Source organism: Chiloscyllium plagiosum, unplaced genomic scaffold (genome assembly GCF_037043375.1).
Source record: "Chiloscyllium plagiosum isolate Xiang-an unplaced genomic scaffold, Cpla_swu_hap1 HiC_scaffold_1, whole genome shotgun sequence".
NCBI lineage: Eukaryota > Metazoa > Chordata > Chondrichthyes > Orectolobiformes > Hemiscylliidae > Chiloscyllium > Chiloscyllium plagiosum.
Genome location: NW_028270139.1, coordinates 131,956,604 through 131,975,558, shown reverse-complemented (window position 1 = coordinate 131,975,558; position 18,955 = coordinate 131,956,604). Strand labels below are relative to the sequence as shown.

The window sequence follows — 18,955 nt, the reverse complement described above, 5'->3', positions numbered from 1 at the left end:
CTCCCCACCCCTTTCCGCCTTCCGCAAAGACCGTCCCCTCTGTGACTACCTGGTCAGGTCCACGCCCCCCTACAACCCACCCTCCCATCCTGGCACCTTCCCCTGCCACCGCAGGAACTGTAAAACCTGCGCCCACACCTCCTCCCTCACCTCTATCCAAGGCCCTAAAGGAGCCTTCCACATCCATCAAAGTTTTATCTGCACATCCACTAATATCATTTATTGTATCCGTTGCTCCCGATGCGGTCTCCTCTACACTGGGGAGACTGGACGCCTCCTAGCAGAGCGCTTTAGGGAACATCTCTGGACACCCGCACCAATCAACCACACCGCCCCGTGGCCCAACATTTCAACTCCCCCTCCCACTCTGCTGAGGACATGGAGATCCTGGGCCTCCTTCACCGCTGCTCCCTCACCACCAGACGCCTGGAGGAAGAACGCCTCATCTTCCGCCTCGGAACACTTCAACCCCAGGGCATCAATGTGGATTTCAACAGTTTCCTCATTTCCCCTTCCCCCACCTCACCCTAGTTCTAAACTTCCAGCGCAGCACTGTCCCCATGACTTGTCCGGACATGTCCTACCTGCCTATCTCCTTTTCCACCTATCCACTCCACCCTCTCCTCCCTGACCTATCACCTTCATCCCCTCCCCCACTCACCTATTGTACTCTATGCTACTTTCTCCCCACCCCCACCCTCCTCTAGCTTATTTCTCCACGCTTCAGGCTCTCTGCCTTTATTTCTGATGAAGGGCTTTTGCCCGAAACGTCGATTCGCAGCTCCTCGGATGCTGCCTGAACTGCTGTGCTCTTCCAGCACCACTAATCCAGAATCTGGTTTCCAGCATCTGCAGTCATTGTTTTTACCTACCTTGAGGACACTAACCCCACCATACTGTTCTGTGTAAAACCTTCCTTACTGTTCTGCTTTGACACAATTACCTTGATAATTTACCTTTCTACCTTAATTAGTTTGATGTGAAGGATCTGGTGTTGGACTGGGGTGGACAAAGTTAAAAATCACATTACACCAAGTTATAGTCCAACAGGTTTATTTGGAAGCACTAGATTTCGAAATGCTGCTCTTTCATCAGGTAGCTTTAGAAGAGGATCTGTCTTATGATCCTCTTCCAAATCTATGTGATGAAGGAGCAGTGGTCCGAAAGCTAGTGCTTTCAAACAAACCTGTTGGACTATAACCTATTCGTGTGTGATTTTTTAAACTTAATTAATTTGTACAGTTTTGGATTACTTATTACTTTGGTTAGACCCTTGTCACACGACTCTTATACCTATCATGTTATTTCAGCCATTTGGTTTGTCTCTTGGACCATCTTTTTTTTGATCGTTTGTAATTATTTCTCCACCGTAATTAATAGGTCATCCCTTCACTTGCTATTCAGCTGGTGACACTTTACTCGCACCATTTGACACTGCTGATCACCTGTGAAGACTTGTTATTCAGCATGTTGATACTCACACTATTTGTATTTATCTTTTGGCATTCTTATTTACCTGGCATTATCTTGCCATTACCCCTCTGCATGTAAATTCTGTGCCAGTGTGCTTCCCTGTACTTCACCTGACAAAGGAGCAGTGCTCCAAATAAACTGCCTGGACTATAACCTGGTGTCATGTGACTTGTGACATTGCCCATCCCAGTCCAACGCCAGCATCTCCACATCAGAAAAATAAAACACTAAGTTCCAAAAGCATGTGTTTTATTAGGATCTGAAAAAGATGAACTATTCAGTCAAAAAATTTCAATCATGAAAAGCAAAACAATTGAGTTTGACCCAGACCTCCCACAAGGCACATACGTGCAATATGAGTCTAAGGGGTTACTGGATAGTAAGCAAGTACGAAACTTTGAATCAAATCTTAACTCATTTGATTTGCAAGATTTTTAACAAGTAAAACAACTGTTAAATGAAACTATTTATTAAAGACATGACAAGAGGTTCAAAAGTGTTGCACATTTCAACAAAGATTTAAACGGGCTGCAATTGAAAAGTCACTGCTCCCCTGCAACACAAACCTCAGCTGCACATCCAGGGAGGAGAATCTCATTTGCATGTGACAGACAGCTCCAAGTGCTTCTTTGGCCAATTTATTGGTGCCCAACTGTCACACACACAGAATTTTGAATGTGTGTCCAGTCATAAAAGAAACAAAAACAAAATCCATTAATATAACTTTGTCACTTCACCTGACAAAACAGCAGCACTCTGAAAGCTTGCGATTTGAAATCAACCTGTTGGAGTCTAAGCCAGTGTTGTGTGACACATTTTTCCATGACCACCAGATATTCCTATAGTGTTGCACTACTGGTGCTTAGTTGCTAGTTTTCTGAACAGCAATTGCAACAACGCAGTGGGATTCTTTATGCCCAAAATAAAAGGGAAAACTGTCTTGGTTTTTATGTCTCTTCTGAAAATTCCCCCAGCAGTGCACAACTGCTTGGCACTGACTTAATTAAATGCCAGCCTATATTTTTGTATTCAAGTCCTGGAGTGAGTGTGGGACCCACAACCTGTGATATCCGAGTCATGGCTAACAGGAGGACGATTTACCAGTGAAACATGCGCCATTCCCTAATTCCCACCTCCTCATGATATCTCAGCCCTAATCTAGTGTCTACCTCAGGGGCTAAGCACCCTGGCAGGGCTGGGTTCCACTTCGTTTTAAACTAATTTGTGGGATGTGGGCATTGCTGACTGGCCAGCTCATTCCTAGTTACTCTTGAAAAGGTGGTGGTGAGCTTCCCTCTATAACTGCTGCAGTTCTCCTGCTATGGGTTGACCCAATATTCATATAGGGAGAGAACTGCAGGAATTTAACCCAGCGACAGTGAAGGCATGGCGATATATTTTCAAGACAGGATGTTGAGTGGCTTGGAGGTGAACTTGAAAGTGATGGTGTTCCGATGTATCTTCTCCTCTTGTCCTCCAAGATGTGGGTTGGAAGGTGCTGTCTGATGATCCTTGGTAAACTTCTGCAGTGCATCTTGTTGATAGTATACACACTGCTGCTACTGAGCATTGGTGATGGAGGAGTGGATGCAGCGCCAATCAAGTGGGCTGCTTTGTCCTGGATGGTGTCAAGCTTCTGGAGTGTTGTTGGAGCTGTGCCCATCCAGGCACGTGGGGAGTATTCCACCACACACCTGATTTGTGTCCTGTAGATGATAGACAGATTTCGGGAGTCAGGAGGTGGGTTATTCACCCCAGCATTCCTAGCCTCTGACCTGCTTTTGTAGCCACTGTGTTTATGTGGCGAGTCCAGTTGAGTTTCTTGTCAATGGTAACCCACAGGATGTAGACAGTGGAGGATCAGAGATGGCAGCATCATTGAATGTTTTGGGGTGGTGGCTAGATTGTCTCTTATTGGTTATGCACATTGAATTAAATTAGCTTTATTGTCACATGTACTCATTTAGTAGTGAAAAGTTTACAAGCCGCCACCTACGCCACTATTTTAGGTAAAGGTACCTAGGTACAGATTCTTCAGTATAAGTTCTTAGAAAAAAAATTAGAAAAGAAAGAAATTAAGAAGTCCAGCAATGCAGACGGCAGACATAAACTAGAAAACAGAAATAAGAAGCTCAGAACAATGGTCCTTCCAACCCAGTCCACAGTGACACCTAGCCTCCAGTCCGTGGCTGGGAAACCGCTCTGGAATAATCTCAAGATTGAAAGCCCATGCTGAGCTGAAAGACCACCATGGGCCACTGAAAGATCATTATCCCAGGCTGAGAGATTGTCATGTACTGCCGAAAGACCACCATGCCAGGCCAAGAGATTGATACGCACTGCCAAAAGACCACTACGCTGGGCCGACAGACCTGGCGTGCTCATAGCTTGGCATTTGTGTGGTGCAAATGTTACTTGCCTTTTGTCAGCTGAAGCCTGTGTATTGTCCAGATCTTTTTGCATTTGAACATGGATTGCTTCAGAATTTGACCAATTGTGAATACTGCTGAATATTGTGCTGATCAGTGAACATCCCCACTTCTGACCTTATGATAGGGAAGGTCATTGATGAAGAAGCTGAAGATGATTGGGCCTGTGTGTTTCAGAAAACATGCTTCAGCTTTTGGAACATACAGACCAGGAAGAGACTATCCAACCTAAGTAGTTCCTGCACAAACCCCATTTCTTTAAGAGTTGTGTTGGTATTCTGCAAGTGACACACTATACATATCTCACTAATTTTTCTGCCCCTTCTAGTTCAATAGCATAACCTCTTCCTGTGCCTGAAATTCTACCTCTGTATGTTCCTGACAGTTTCTTCTAAGTGACAGCTTTTTTTGTATGCACTGAAAGTGAAATTTCTAAAAAGAAACTGAAATGAAATTTCTAAAAAGAAACTGAAATGAAAATTCTCTCTGACCTTGCCAAATTTCATGAATCTTTTAAAACATTTTCAATAGTCACATCAAAATAACTATGGCCTAACCATGACTTCTTTCTCAGTCACAAGTCCTCTTTTATTTTAATTTTGTTTCCCCTTCCTTTCTTACTGCACATCTTGTTGCTGAGGTGAGGTTATTGGGCATGGTGTATACTGAACCGGCCTTTCCCAAAGCAGTATTTCCCTTCAGCTTTAACACTCTGCTTCCTCACTTCTACAAGACTTGCTTCTAATCTCTAACGCTTTATTTTTGAAATAATTATATTACAGTGTACTTATCTACAATGAAAGAACTGCAAATATGGTGATTTGAGGAAGAGTAGAATAAAAGAGTAATATATAGCACTGGCAATGGTAAAAGGGAATCATGGTAATTGAAGCTTCAGGAACGCAATGAAACCAAGAGGGATGTGGTAACAGCATGGGCTTAAAAGGTAAGAGATACAACAAGTGACCCCAAGAGTAGGAAGGGAGAAAAAAAATTCAAGTTTCTGCTCTCGCTTCCGATTACTTCTGCTCCATGTGTATGCATCCAAATTTAATTGAGAACAACATCAACTTGCCCATCATGTTCAAATTACTCTTCAACTATTTTCTTTTTTACAGAAAAAATGTCAATGCTATGTTTTCTTGCATTATCATCAGCAAAAAGTTTCAAAGAGTTTCAATGAACTTGTTAAGCAAGACATTCATCCATAATAAATAATAAATTACGCTTCCTCCCTCTTAATATGACAAATTAAATGTTTCATTATCCTCTTCCAGTATAGATTTATATTTGACACTATACAGTCCACAATTCAAGTAAGGATATTAGTTGGGTTCAATAGTCTAGTTTTCTGTGATGAAATGTTCTAGTATGTGAAACAGGTCAGGTACAAGCTAAAAGAGTTAATTATAAAATTAAATTGGTCTTAGTGGGATCATAACAGTTCTGCTTGTACTGCTTCAAAAATTATATCAATTTATTGGAAATAGTTGAAATCAGAATTGGAAGACTGATTCCAGAAGGATTCTAGAGGTAAAAAACAAGAATTTTGAAAAGTTGGCTACCTTGGGATTAATTGGAATTTTTTTTCAAGTTTCTCTTTTCAAAAAAGACTGAAGGGGGTTTTATTTAAGATAATGAAAGCCTTGAATGAACTTAATTGGATTCAGCTGAACTTCATTGCCATACAAAGTTCAAGAATGAACTGAGAACAACAAAATGATAATGTCATTTTTTTCAGTAAACAGGTGAAACATATTAGTCAGCAAGAATAGTGGTTCAAATAAAAAATTCATTCCGGGGATATGAGGCCAGGATTTATTGTCTATGCATAATTGCCCTTGAGAAGGTGGGAAAACTATAATGTCATTTTAGATAAATTCTTAACAATTTATCTTGTGGAAAATTTAATCAGTAGAATGAGTGGAATAGAAGTCAATTCTACCCTGAATCTGTTTCAATAGCAAACCTCACTTCAGATGATATGTTATATTACAAGACCACATCTAAAAACATTCTAGGTAAAGGTCTGCTTCTGCACTGTCATTTAGAAATCCTGCAAACTATGGAGTGAGTACATGTTGGTATCAGGGCTTGTTGAAGTTTGGACTACAGGATTCAGACTCCCAATGTTGACAACCTGTATACCAATATTTATGCTGACCTCTGGTAGTTTTCCTTTTTCCATTAATGTGTGAAAGAATTCTCTTGGTACATACTGAAGTTGCTAAATTTCCCACTTGCAACTATTGTTCAAGTTTCAGAAAAGAAAGTGGAAGATAAAATAGCAAAAATAAACGAGACACTGTGGATCAAAAAAACACTAAAGATGTTATTAAATTGGAGTCCGTTCAGAAAAGATTGTTTTCGGGAGTGGAGGGTTTGAGTTATAGGGAGAGGCTGGATAGGATGGGACTTTTTTCACTGGAGCGCAGGAGGTTGAGGGGTGACTTTATAGAAGTTTATAAAATCCAAAGGGGCATAGATAAGGTGAATAGCAAACATCTTTTCACTGGGATGGGGGGTGTTCAAAACTAGAGGGCATATTTTTAAGGTGAGGAGAAAGATTTAAAAGGGACCTGAGAGGACCTTTTCACAAAAAGGGCAGCTCATATGTGGAATGAGCTGGCAGAGGAAGTGTTGATGCAGGTACAGTTACAATGTTTATAAGACATTTGGACAGGTACATGAATAGGAAAGGATTAGAGGGATATAAGCAAAACACAGGGAAATGTGACTCGATTAGTTTTGGAAATGTGGTTGGCGTAGACAAGTTGGACCAAAGGTTCTGTTTCAATGCTGTATGACTATAACTATTTTAATGCCATTTAATTATTGTTAATGCTGGTTCTATTTTTACAACTATGCATGCGGAAATTATATATCAGTGCTTGCTTTATAGCAAAATTGAAGATTGAGCTCATGCACAGCACTCAAGCACAAATATTAAGCACCTTCTGCTTTGTTTACTAGATGGTGCAACTCAGTTGGTGAAATGGAAACTGAACGTTATTTAACTGAACAGCCACATGAGCCATAACAATGTAGTGAAATAAAGAGGAATAAGCTGATTAGGGATAGGCAACAGTTTTGTGAAGGGTATGACGTGCCTCACCATAAGACATAGGAGTGGAAGCAAGGCCATTCAGCCCATCGAGTCTACTCGGCCATTTAATTATGGCAGATTGGTGTTTCAATTCCACTTATCTGCACTCTCCCCGTAGCCCTTAATTCCTTGCGAGATCCAGAATTTATCAATCTCTGACTTGAAGACACCCAATGTCCTGGCCTCCACTGCACTCTGTGGCAATGAATTCCACAGGCCCATCACTCTGGCTGAAGAAATGTCTCCTCATTTCCATTCTAAATTGACCCCATTTAAATTCAAGGCTATGCCCAAGGGTCCTAGTCTCCCTTCCTAACAGAAACAACTTCCCAGTGTCAACCCTTTCTAAGCCATGCATTATCTTGTAAGTTTCTATTAGATCTTCCCTCAACCTTCTAAACTCTAATGAATACAATCCCAGGGTCCTCAGCCGATATGTTAGGCCTACTATTCCAGGGATCTTCCATGTGAATCTCCGCTGGACAAGCTCCAGTGCCAGTATGTCCTTCCTGAGGTGTGGGGCCCAAAATTGGACACAGTATTCTAAATGGGGCCTAACTCGAGCTTTATAAAGTCTCAGAAGCACGTTGTTGCTTTTATATTCCAACCTTCTTGAGATAATTGACAACATTACATTGCTTTCTTAATTACAGACTCAACCTGCAAATCAACCTTTAGAGAATCCTGGACTAGCACTCCCAGATCCCTTTGTATTTTGGCTTTATGAATTTTCTCACCATTTAAAAACAGCCAATGCCAGTTTTTTTTTCCAAAGTGCAAGACCTTGCACTTACTCACATTGAATTTCATCAGCCATTTCCTGGACTACTCTCTTAAAATGTCGAAATCTTTCTGAGGCCTCCCCACCTCCTCAGCACTATCTACCAGCACTATCTACCTGTCCGCCTAACTTCGTTATCATCGGTGAACTTCGCCAGAATGCCACAGTCCCTTTATCCAGATCATTAATATATAAAGCGAACAGCTGTGGCCCCAAATCCGAACCCTTCGGGACCCCACTTGTGAGTTGCCATTCGGAAAAAGAACCTTTCAACCCAACTCTCTGCCTTATGTTAGACAGCCAATCCCCAATCCATGGGCCATCACCTTACTCAGCCTTCTGGAAATAGATGACATCCGCTGGGTCTCCCTGGTCTAACCTACTTGTTAACTCTTCAAAGAATTCTAACAGGTTTGTCAGGTACGACCTCCCCTTGCTAAATCCATGCTGACTTGTTCGTATCCGACCGTTCACTTCCAAGAATTTAGAAATTTCATCCTTGATGATGGATTGCAGAATTCTATCTACAACCAAGGGTAGGCTAATCGTCCTATAATTTTCCATCTTTTGTCTTGATCCTTTCTTGAACAAGGGGGTTACAACAGTGACTTTCCAATCGTTTGGGACTTTCCCTGACTCCAGTGATTTTTGAAAGATCACAGTCAGCGCCTCCACTATTTCCTCAGCCACCTCTCTCAGAACTATACGATATAGCCCATCGGGGTTAGGAGATTTATTGATTTTTAGACCTTTTAGCTTTTCTAGCACTTTCTCTTTTGTAATGGCTACCATACTCAACTCTGCCCCCCGACACTCTAATTGTTGGGATATTACTCACGAACTTTATTGAGTTCTTTGAGAAAGTGGCGAAACAGGTGGATGAGGGCAAAGCAGTTGATGTGGTGTATGTGGATTTCAGTAGGCACTTGATAAGGTTCCCCAATGTAGGCTATTGCACAAAATGCAGAGGCGTGGGATTAAGGGTGATTTAGCAGCTTGGATGAGAAATTGGCTAGCTGAAAGATGATGGGGGTGGTGGTTGATGGGAAATGTTCATCCTGGAGTTCAGTTACTAGTGGTGTACCACAAGGATCTGTTTTGGGCCAGTGATGTTTGTCATTTTTATAAATGACCTGGATGTGAGGTGATTCACTTTGGAAGGAGTACCAGGAATACAGAGCACTGGGTTAATGGAAGATTCTTGGTAGAGTGGATGAGCAGAGAGATCTCAGCGTTCACGTACATAGATCTCTGAAAGTTGCCACCCAGGTTTTTAGGGTTGTCACAAAGGCATTCAGTGTGTAGTTTTTATTAGTAGAGGGATTGAGTTTCAGAGCCATGAGGTCATACTGGGGCTGTACAAAACTCTGGCGCGGCCGCACTTGGAGTATTGCGTACAGTTCTGGTCACCGCATTATAGGAAAGACATGGAAGCTTTGGAAAGGTTACAGAGATTTACCAGGATGTTGCCTGGTATGGAGGGGAGGCCTTATGAGGAAAGACTGAGGGACTTGAGGCTGTTTTCATTAGAGAGATGATGATTGAGGTGACTTCCTTGAGACAAATAAGATAATCAGAGTTAGATAGGGTGGATAGTGAGAGCCATTTTCCTCGAATGTGACGGCTAGCACGAGGGGACTTACCTTTAAATTGAGGAATGGTCAATATAGGATAGATCTCAGGAGGTAGTTTCTTCACTCAGAGTAGTAGGGGTGTGGAACACCCTGCTTGCAACAATGGTAGACTTGAGGAGAAAGTGAGGTCTGCAGATGCTGGAGATCAGAGCTGGAAATGTGTTGCTGGAAAAGCGCAGCAGGTCAGGCAGCATCCAGGGAACAGGAGAATCGATGTTTCGGGCATAAGCCCTTCTTCAGGAATGAGGAAAGTGTGTCCAGCAGGCTAAGATAAAAGGTAGGGAGGAGGCACTTGGGGGAGGGGCGTCGGAAATATGATAGGTGGAAAGAGGTCAAGGTGAGGGTGATAGGTCAGACTGGGGTGGGGGCGGAGAGGTTGGGAAGAAGATCTCAGGTTAGGAAGGCGGTGCTGAATTTGATGGATTTGACTGAGACAGGGTGGGGGGAGGGGAAATGAGGAAACTGGTGAAATCCGAGTTCATCCCTTGTGGTTGGAGGGTTCCTAGCCGGAAGATGAGGCATTCTTCCTCCAACCGTCGTTTTGTTGTGGTCTGACGATGGAGGAGTCCAAAGACCTGCATATCCTTGGTGGAGTGGGAGGGGGAATTGAAATGTTGAGCTACAGGGTGGTTGGGTTGGTTGGTCCGGGTGTCCCAGAGGTGTTCTCTGAAACGCTCCGCAAGTAGCCGGCCTGTCTCCCCAATATAGAGGAGGCCACATCGGGTGCAGAGGATGCAATAGATGATATGTGTGGAGGTGGAGGTGCAGGTGAATCTGTGGCGGATATGGAAGTTTCCTTTGGGGCCTTGGAGGGAGGTGAGGGGGGAGATGTGGGGGGAGGTGTGGGCGCAAGTCTTGCACCTCCTGCGGTTGCAGGGGAAGGTGCCGGGAGTGGAGGTTGGGTTGGTGGGGGGGGTGTGGATCTGACGAGGGAGTCACGGAGGGAGTGGTCTTTACGGAATGCTGATAGGGGAGAGGAGGGAAATATATCCTTGGTGGTGGGGTCCGTTTGGAGGTAGCGGAAATGACGGCGGATGATGCGCTGTACATGGACATTGGTGGGGTGGTAGGTGAGGACCAGTGGGGTTCTGTCCTGGTGGCGGTTGGAGGGGCGGGGTTCAAGGGCGGAGGAGCGGGAAGTGGAAGAGATGCGGTGGAGGCCATCGTCGACCACGTCGGGGGGTAAATTGCGGTCCTTGAAGAAGGAGGCCATCTGGGTTGTGCGTTTTTGGAACTGGTCCTCCTGGGAGCAGATGCAGCGGAGTCGAAGGAATTGGGAGAATGGGATAGCGTTTTTACAGGGGGCAGGATGGGAGGAGGTGTAGTCCAGGTAGCTGTGGGAGTCGGTCGGTTTGTAGTAGATGTCCGTGTTGATTTGGTCACCTGAGATAGAAATAGAAAGGTCGAGGAAGGGGAGGGAGGAATCTGAGACTGTCCAGGTGAATTTGAGGTCGGGGTGGAAGGTGTTGGTGAAGTGGATGAACTGTTCAACTTCCTCGTGGGAGCACGAGGCGGCGCCGATACAGTCATCGATGTAGCGGAGGAAAAGGTGGGGGGTGGGGCCAGTGTAGTTGCGGAAGATGGATTGTTCCACATATCCTACGAAGAGGCAGGTATAGCTGGGGCCCATGCGGGTGCCCATGGCTACTCCTTTCGTTTGGAGGAAGTGGGAGGATTGGAAAGAGAAGTTGTTCAGGGTGAGGACCAGTTCAGTCAGTCGAAGGAGGGTGTCAGTGGAAGGGTACTGGTCGGTACGGCGGGAAAGAAAGAAGCGGAGGGCTTGGAGTCCTTCGTGATGGGGGATGGAGGTGTACAGGGACTGGATGTCCATGGTGAAAATAAGGCGTTGGGGACCGGGGAAGCGAAAATCATGGAGCAGGTGGAGGGCATGGGTGGTGTCCCGAACGTAGGTGGGGAGTTCTTGGACTAAGGGGGACAGGACGGTGTCAAGGTACGCAGAGATGAATTCGGTGGGGCAGGAGCAGGCGGAGACAATGGGTCGGCCGGGGCAGTCAGGTTTGTGGATTTTGGGCAGGAGGTAGAAGCGGGAGGTGCGGGGTTGTGGGACTATGAGGTTGGAGGCGGTGGATGGGAGATCACCCGAGGTGATGAGGTTATGGACGGTCTGGGAGATGATGGTTTGGTGGTGGGGGGTGGGGTCATGGTCAAGGGGGCAGTAGGAGGAGGTATCTACGAGCTGGCGTTTGGCCTCAGCGGTGTAGAGGTCGGTGCGCCAAACTACTACCGCGCCTCCCTTGTCTGCTGGTTTGATAGTGAGGTTGGGGTTGCAACGGAGTGAGTGGAGGGCTGCGCGTTCCGAGAGTGAGAGGTTGGAGTGGGTGAGTGGGGTGGGGGAGGTCAGGTGGCGGTTAATATCGCGGCGGCAGTTGGCTATGAAGAGGTCGAGGGCAGGTAGGAGGCCAGCACGGGGTGTCCAGGTGGATGGGGTGTGTTGGAGGCGGGAGAAGGGGTCGTCAGAGGGTGGGCGGGAATCTTGGTTAAAGAAGTGGGCACGGAGGCGAAGGCGGCGGAAGAATTGTTCGATGTCACACCGCGTGTTGAATTCATTAATCCGGGAGCGTAGGGGAATGAAGGTGAGGCCCCTGCTGAGGACTGATCTTTCATCCTCAGAGAGGGGTAGGTCTGGAGGGTAGGTCTGGTAGACTTGCCAACTTTTAGGGCATTTAAATGGTCATTGGATAAACATAACGCTGAAAATGGAATAGTGTAGGCTAGATGGCTTCAGAATGGTTCCACAGGTCAGCGCAACATTGAGGGCCGAAGGGCCTGTACTGTGCTGTAATGTTCTGTGTTCCATGAACACGATTCAAAACATTTCCCCATGCAGCCTGCTTTGGAAGCAGCTTACTTCTCTTAACTGTGCTTAAATTTCTGGCCTCAGTCCCTAAGTCAGGTATGCAGTTGACTCAACACTGAAGATTTCACTCAATGGTTTGACAGCATTTCTCACTACCTGTTTGTGTCGCATCTTTGTATTTCTTGCCTAAAACTTAAAATTTTAAAAGGACAGGATATAAAAATTACTGGTGCACAGAAATGCTTTTCAGATTTAGTTCGTTTTGCTATATAGCCATTCTACACATTCAAGCCTGTCTCTCAAACCATAAGTATTTATACAAATGCCTCACAGTTATTCCTGGAACACAACATATAGCCAGTTATATTTACAATAAGCATACGCGCTGCAGTTTTTAAGGTACATTTTAATCAAAGACAGAAGGACTCTTTTTTGAGGTATACAACGTACCAGTAAATCATCAACATGCTATGAGCCAAATAGTGCTTTTGTTTTATTTTCTTCCATAACCTTACCTTTTAGATTCCAAGAGTATTTAGACTTTATTTGACCTCAAAGTACTTCAATGAATCAACTACTGCCTGGAATCTGGAGCGTTTCCCCAAAAATACAATTCCAATTTTTGTTTTCAAATTAAACATGTGGCTACTGCTCAAAATATATTTGATTTTCTTTCGAAGAATTTTGTAAATAAAGTAACACTGTAGATTGCACACCTGACATACTTCTTTGGTATGGATTCATACAGTGCAGATAGAGGCCATTCGGCCCATTGAGTCTGCAACGATCCACCCTACTCCTGTAACTCCACAGCTATCGTAGTTAGCCCACCTAGCCTACACACCCCTGGACACTACAGAGCAATTTAGTATTGCCAACCCACTGAACCTGCACATCTTTGGACTGTGGGAGGAAACCAGAGCACCTGGTGGAAACCCACACAGACACATGGAGAATGTGCAAATTTAACACAGACTGTCTCCTGGGATTGGAATCGAACCCGATCCCTGGCGCTGTGAGACAGCAGTTCTAACCACTGAGCTGTGCCACCCTGTATAAAATTACAGAAAAATAATTAAGCCATAAAATAACAACCCAGCAGAATAACCAATTTAGATGCAGCTTGCAGAATGAGTAACTCTAACGTGGGTGGTTGGATGGTAGGAGAAACCTCCTTTGCCTTACTTGAGCAATCTCTCTTCAGAAAGTATGACGACAGCCAGGTAGCAATTTGCCAATTGAGCATAGGTCACATGGACTGGAGAGACCAGAGGTGGGGGAAACTAAATTAGAGGATAAAGGGGAATATATTCAGTGCAAACACCATGCATTAATAAGCAGTCATCCCAAACAGGATTAAATTCTTCAATTTCCTCCTCCAATTCTTTCTGCTAGTTTCATAGGGGCACTGACTTGTGCAGGAATTTGGTTCTGCAGATGTTAACTGCCCTTATACTTCACTCATGCTTTCACTCATTCTTTATATGCGAACCCAGACAGCGAGAACTGGCAGACTGTTTAAATTATATAGACCTGAGTTCTCTCATTCAATTTCACACTGGGTACTTCAAATTGAGAAACTAAGCTAAACACCAAGGAAAGACATGACTAAGATCACAGAATTATTGAAGGAGATGATTCTGCCCATTGTGCCTACATTGGATTTAAAACATAATTATGCAAATGATTTTTATTTGAGCATTTCAATTCACATGAATTCAGCTATGAGGCCATCGCTCGAACAAAACTGATGGCTATTTGTCAACAGCAGCAGTTCCATCTCCTGGATGGACAGGAGTTGCATGTCGTATTAAATCAATGGATTGGTCTACAGGGATCATTATTTGAGAAACTGGTTCCAAGAAAGATCATAATCCCTACAGTGTGGAAGAAGGCCACATAAACCCTCGGGAGAACATCCCACTCAACCCACCCTCTATGCCATCCCTGTAACTATGCATTCTCCATGGCTAACCCACCTAGCCTGCACATCCCTGGATACAATGGGCAATTTAGCATGGCCAATCCACCTAACCTGCACATCTTTGGACAGTGGGAGAAAAACCACACAGACCTGGGGAGAATGTGCAAACTCCACACAGTCACCCAAGAGTGGAATCGAACCAGAGTCCTTGGACTGTGAGGCAGTAGTGCTAATCACTGAGCCACTGTGCTGTTCCTATTGAGTCAATGCATTACTTCATTCTATTGTATTTTATTGATGTTTGGTCAGAAATAGATACTTCATTTTAAGAATTTTAGAAACAAGTATAGTTCATTTAAAATCTGTTCACCCGTCTTTATGTGTAAAGTACTAAGACTGGGCTGGAGCAGGAAAATATTCAGTTGGAAAGGAGAAATGGATTTCATTGGCATTGACCAACAGTTAAAAACACTTGGTAGTCAAAAGCGAGGATGTAACTGGGCACCTAAATGACGACGGGTTTTTTATTGCCCAAATAAACCACCTTAGAAAATGATAGCACAGAGCTTCCATTCATGCTAGTCATTAATATTAACTCACTATCCATTCATTTAACTAGTCCAAGCAAATAATTAACTCAAAAGCCCAGATCCAAGTTGCCACCTATCAAGTATGTGAAAGGGCCAGCTGAGGTCACCTCTATGTGCTCCCTCTCTATGGGATTTGAAGGTGATAGGTATAAAGCATCATGCGATAAGGGTTGCTGCTAGTCTTCAAATATGTAGATGAAATTTCCAACTATGCCTAACAGTCATGCAATGGACTCTCAGCTAGAGTATTTTGCCCATTAATGCCTGCAGGTGTATGGATCACCACTGTAAAAATCTTTTGCCGGGTTCGTCATCACTGTCTGAGATGGTTTGGGATTTTGACAAACTTGGTACTCATCATGTGGGTCATTCCTCCCACTCTATTTTTACCAACTGTATGAACTATCAGTGTCCTATTCACAGCAACATGACTTCTGATCAGAGCCAGGTAAACTTTGGCAACCAAATGGTCTCTGAAACAATAATAGGCCTTGGCAGCTTCCATCTTTCTTAAAGTAAAACACAGAACCCCACTGGTGGAAAGGACCAGCTGATAGCAAAATCTAAACCCATAGTAAGTATCTGAATCAACAAAGTCAGGAATGATGCATTTAAAAAGTAAAGTAATTGAAAGAAAAGTGATTGCACAAAGTCAACTTTTGAGTTTGTGTCGGATGAACATCGCGCATGTTGGGATTTTAGGATTTTAGAAATGAGTTAAGCCAAGGGAGGGGCAAAATTAAAGATTGAAAGCTTGAGGATGCAGAGAGATGGGTCATTAATTATTTTTTTCCTGTTAATCTCAGTCATGCCAAATGTTATTTCTCAACCTTCCTTTGTCACTCTACAATGTTGAGCAATCATGACATCTTTTTCCAAAATCCGACAGTGAGACTCTGCTTCAACTTGGCCCAGTACAGCTAGCACAGTTTCTTCTGAAGTTCCCCAGGGATCTACAAATGGAGCTCTGAGTTTCAGGACAGAAACTGATTAACACATGGTGCTCTCTCCAAATCAGCTTTAAATTCTGCACCAGTTACGCAGCTGCTTTGCCAGTACACAGGACTGATTAATCAATCGATCTAGTTTTCACAAACCTAATAAAGAAAAACACTTCTCAGTTTTGAAGACTGTCTCCTTATTCTTCCTTTATTGATATTCTTTGTCCCATTATCTATTATAACCTCAAATATAATTCTTAAATCTCCTCATCACTAATAAAAATCTTCTTTTTCCATAGAAAAATGCATCAAAGTATTCCTCAGAAAAACAGCAGATCCAAAGCTTTGCAGGAGGGTTAGGAAAAATGATTAAAAAATTTGGTTGAAAAGTTTTGTTTTGAGAATGGCGAGGAAGAATGAAAAGTTTAAGTTTGGGAAAAGAACTTTAAAGCAGACTGCCAAATTACGGTAAGATTGGATAAAGTCAGAGGAGGGTGGGCTGGAGACAATGAAGCAATTTGTACAGGAGGATGTGGAATTAAAATCCAGTGTGTTAGGGATTGAGAAGTGAAGTAGGTTTGAGATGATGTTGCTAATGGAAAAGTAGAAGTTAGTGCTCGAGAGGATAAATTTTAATAATTTATAACACCATATTCAATGCCTGTTCTTAACTGACCTGAGGAAGCGGCAATGGATTTCCTCTTTAACTGCCGCAGTCCTGTGGTATTGGTGGTCCCTCAAAGGTTTGCGATGAAAATACATTTTTTATATATACTAACATCATCGTATAAAGAGTTTGAATTTCAAAGCAGTGACATACAGACCTTATGAAGGGATCTAATAATTAATTAGGTCAGTCTTTCTGGAAGCAAGACGTAAAATCAGTTTGTGCCAGACAACAGATTACGCAAAGTCCCCTGAAGTGATAGTGTTGAAACGGTGGAGGTTTACCACAGGGGAGAGAAAAAATTAAACCATCAGCTGCGCCACAATGTTGGATGAGCAAATCCCCCCCAGATGACAGAAGGAAAATATTGAAGAGTTAACTCAGCTGAGAATGTCTTGCTCTACAATGATGCTTATGTTTTATGAGCCCATCCAATCTTATTACTTAGCTTCAGTGATTGGATTATGGAATTGGTGTCTGGAATTAAACTCCAACCACATACTTTTAAGATACTGAAGAATGTTATGGAGTAGTGACTCATAAAAAATTGTGGAAATCCATAAGGGTCACTTTTGATTCATGTCTGGAAGAAGCATCATAAATTCTATTTTTGTTAAGACGAGTAGTTACAAAATGTCACAAAGGCCAATGGAACACAAAAGCTGCTTCAAAAACAGAGATTGCTGAAGAAACTCAACAGTTCTGGCAGCAGTGGAAACAGCATTAACATTTCAAGTTCAGTGACCCTTCCTCAGAACTGATGGTAGCTAGGAAGAAGCTTTTTTTTAATGCAGAAGATAGGGTGCAAACAATAGGTGAAGTTAGAGCTCAAAGCGACCTTTTAGAACTGAGATGTGGAGGAATTTCTTCAGTCAAAGGGTGGTGAGTCTGTGAAACTCATGACCACAGAGGCCAACCCATTGAGTGTCTTTAAGACAGAGATAGATAGGTCCTTGATTAATAAGGGAATCAAGGATTACGGGGAGAAGGCAGAAGAATGCAGTTGAAAAACATATCAGCCATGGTCAAATGGCAGGGCAGATTTGATGGGCTAATTGGCCTAATTCAGCTTCTTCATATTATGTCTTATAAGACAACCCCTCGGAGGCTGAGGGGTGACTTTATAGAGGTTTATAAAATCATGAGGGGCATGGATAGGATAAATAGACAAGGTCTTTTCACAGTAGTGGGGGAGCCAAAACTAGAGCGCATAGGTTTAGGGTGAGAGGGGAAAGGTATAAAAGAGACTTAAGGGGCATCTTTTTCACACAGAGGCTGGTGCATGTATGGAATGAGAGGAAGTGGTGGAGGCTGGTACAATTACAGCATTTAAAAGGCATCTGGATGGGTATATTAGTAGGAAGGGTTTAGAGGGATATGGCCAAGTACCGGCAAATGGGACTAGATCAGGTTAGAATGTCTGGTCGGCATGGACGATTTGGACCGAAGGGTCTGTTTCTGTGCTGTATATCTCTATGATTCTATGACAGAGAACAGTTGGACAAAGGAGGGAATAACAGTCAGCCTAGAAGAATGAATAGCTATTAATGGGGACTACTAATGGTTAACAATGGGTTGCATGTAATAGCAGACCACATGATAATAAGAGCTGGTGTGTGGGGATTGAGATAAAGGTATGAGAGAAAATATTGAACTTGATACGTAGTCCAGAAGACGGCAGAGTTCAGAAGTGGAAAATTAGGTACTGTTATTCCAGTTTGTGTTGAGCTTCGCTGGAGCACTGTAGCAAGCCTGAGACAGAGATATTGGCCAGGGAACAAAGTGGTATATTTAAGTGGTAGGCAACTAGAAGCTCAGGGTCTTTCGTGCATACAGAACATAGGTGTTCTGCGAAGCGGTCACCCAGTTTACTCTTCGTTTACCCAATGTAGAGGAGACCACATTGTGAGCAGGAAATGCAGTCGACGAGATTGAGTCAAGAGTAGGTAAAGAGCAGCTTCACCTGGAAAATGTGTTGAGGCCTTTGGATACTGAAGAAAGTGGAAGTGAACAGGCAAGTATTACACCTTCTGTGGTTGCAGGGGAATTGAATTAAACTGAATTGAATTGAATTGAATTGAATTGATTGTCACGTACCGAGGCACAGTGAAAAGCTTCGTCTTGCATGCAATACAGGCAGATCACATAGTTAAGTAGCATAGATAAGTGAATAATAGGTAAACAGCGCCAAAACCAAAAACACAGTTAAAGGCGAATGTTAAGAGCTTGAGAGTCCATTCAGTATTTAAAACAGTCGGGTAGAAACTGTCATGAAACCGGCTGGTGCATGTGTTCAGGCATCGGTACCTTCTCCCCAATGGTGGGGGTAGTAGAAAAACATTGCCAGGGTGGGATGGATCTTTAAGAATGCTGGAGGCCTTTCCTTGACAGTGCGCCTGGTAGATGGATTCTGCAGATGGGAGGTTAGTCTTTGTGATTGTCCAGGCCGAGTTCACCACTCTCTGTAACCATCTCTGATCTTGAATGATACAGTTGCAATACCAGTTCATGGTAGATCCAGACAGAATGCTCTTGATGATGCATCTATAAAAGGTGGCAAGGGTATTCACTGTCATGCCAAATTTCCTCAGC

The 18,955-nt window shown here is 43.5% G+C and overlaps 1 protein-coding gene and 1 pseudogene across 4 annotated transcripts in view; both read right to left on the bottom strand.

The window, feature by feature from the left end:
- The window catches only part of dym (dymeclin), a 548,842-nt gene that overhangs the window by 99,290 nt on the left and 430,597 nt on the right, over window positions 1-18,955 (bottom strand). The window lies entirely within an intron of this gene.
- Window positions 14,476-15,389, bottom strand: LOC148152218 (pseudouridylate synthase RPUSD1 pseudogene; annotated as a pseudogene).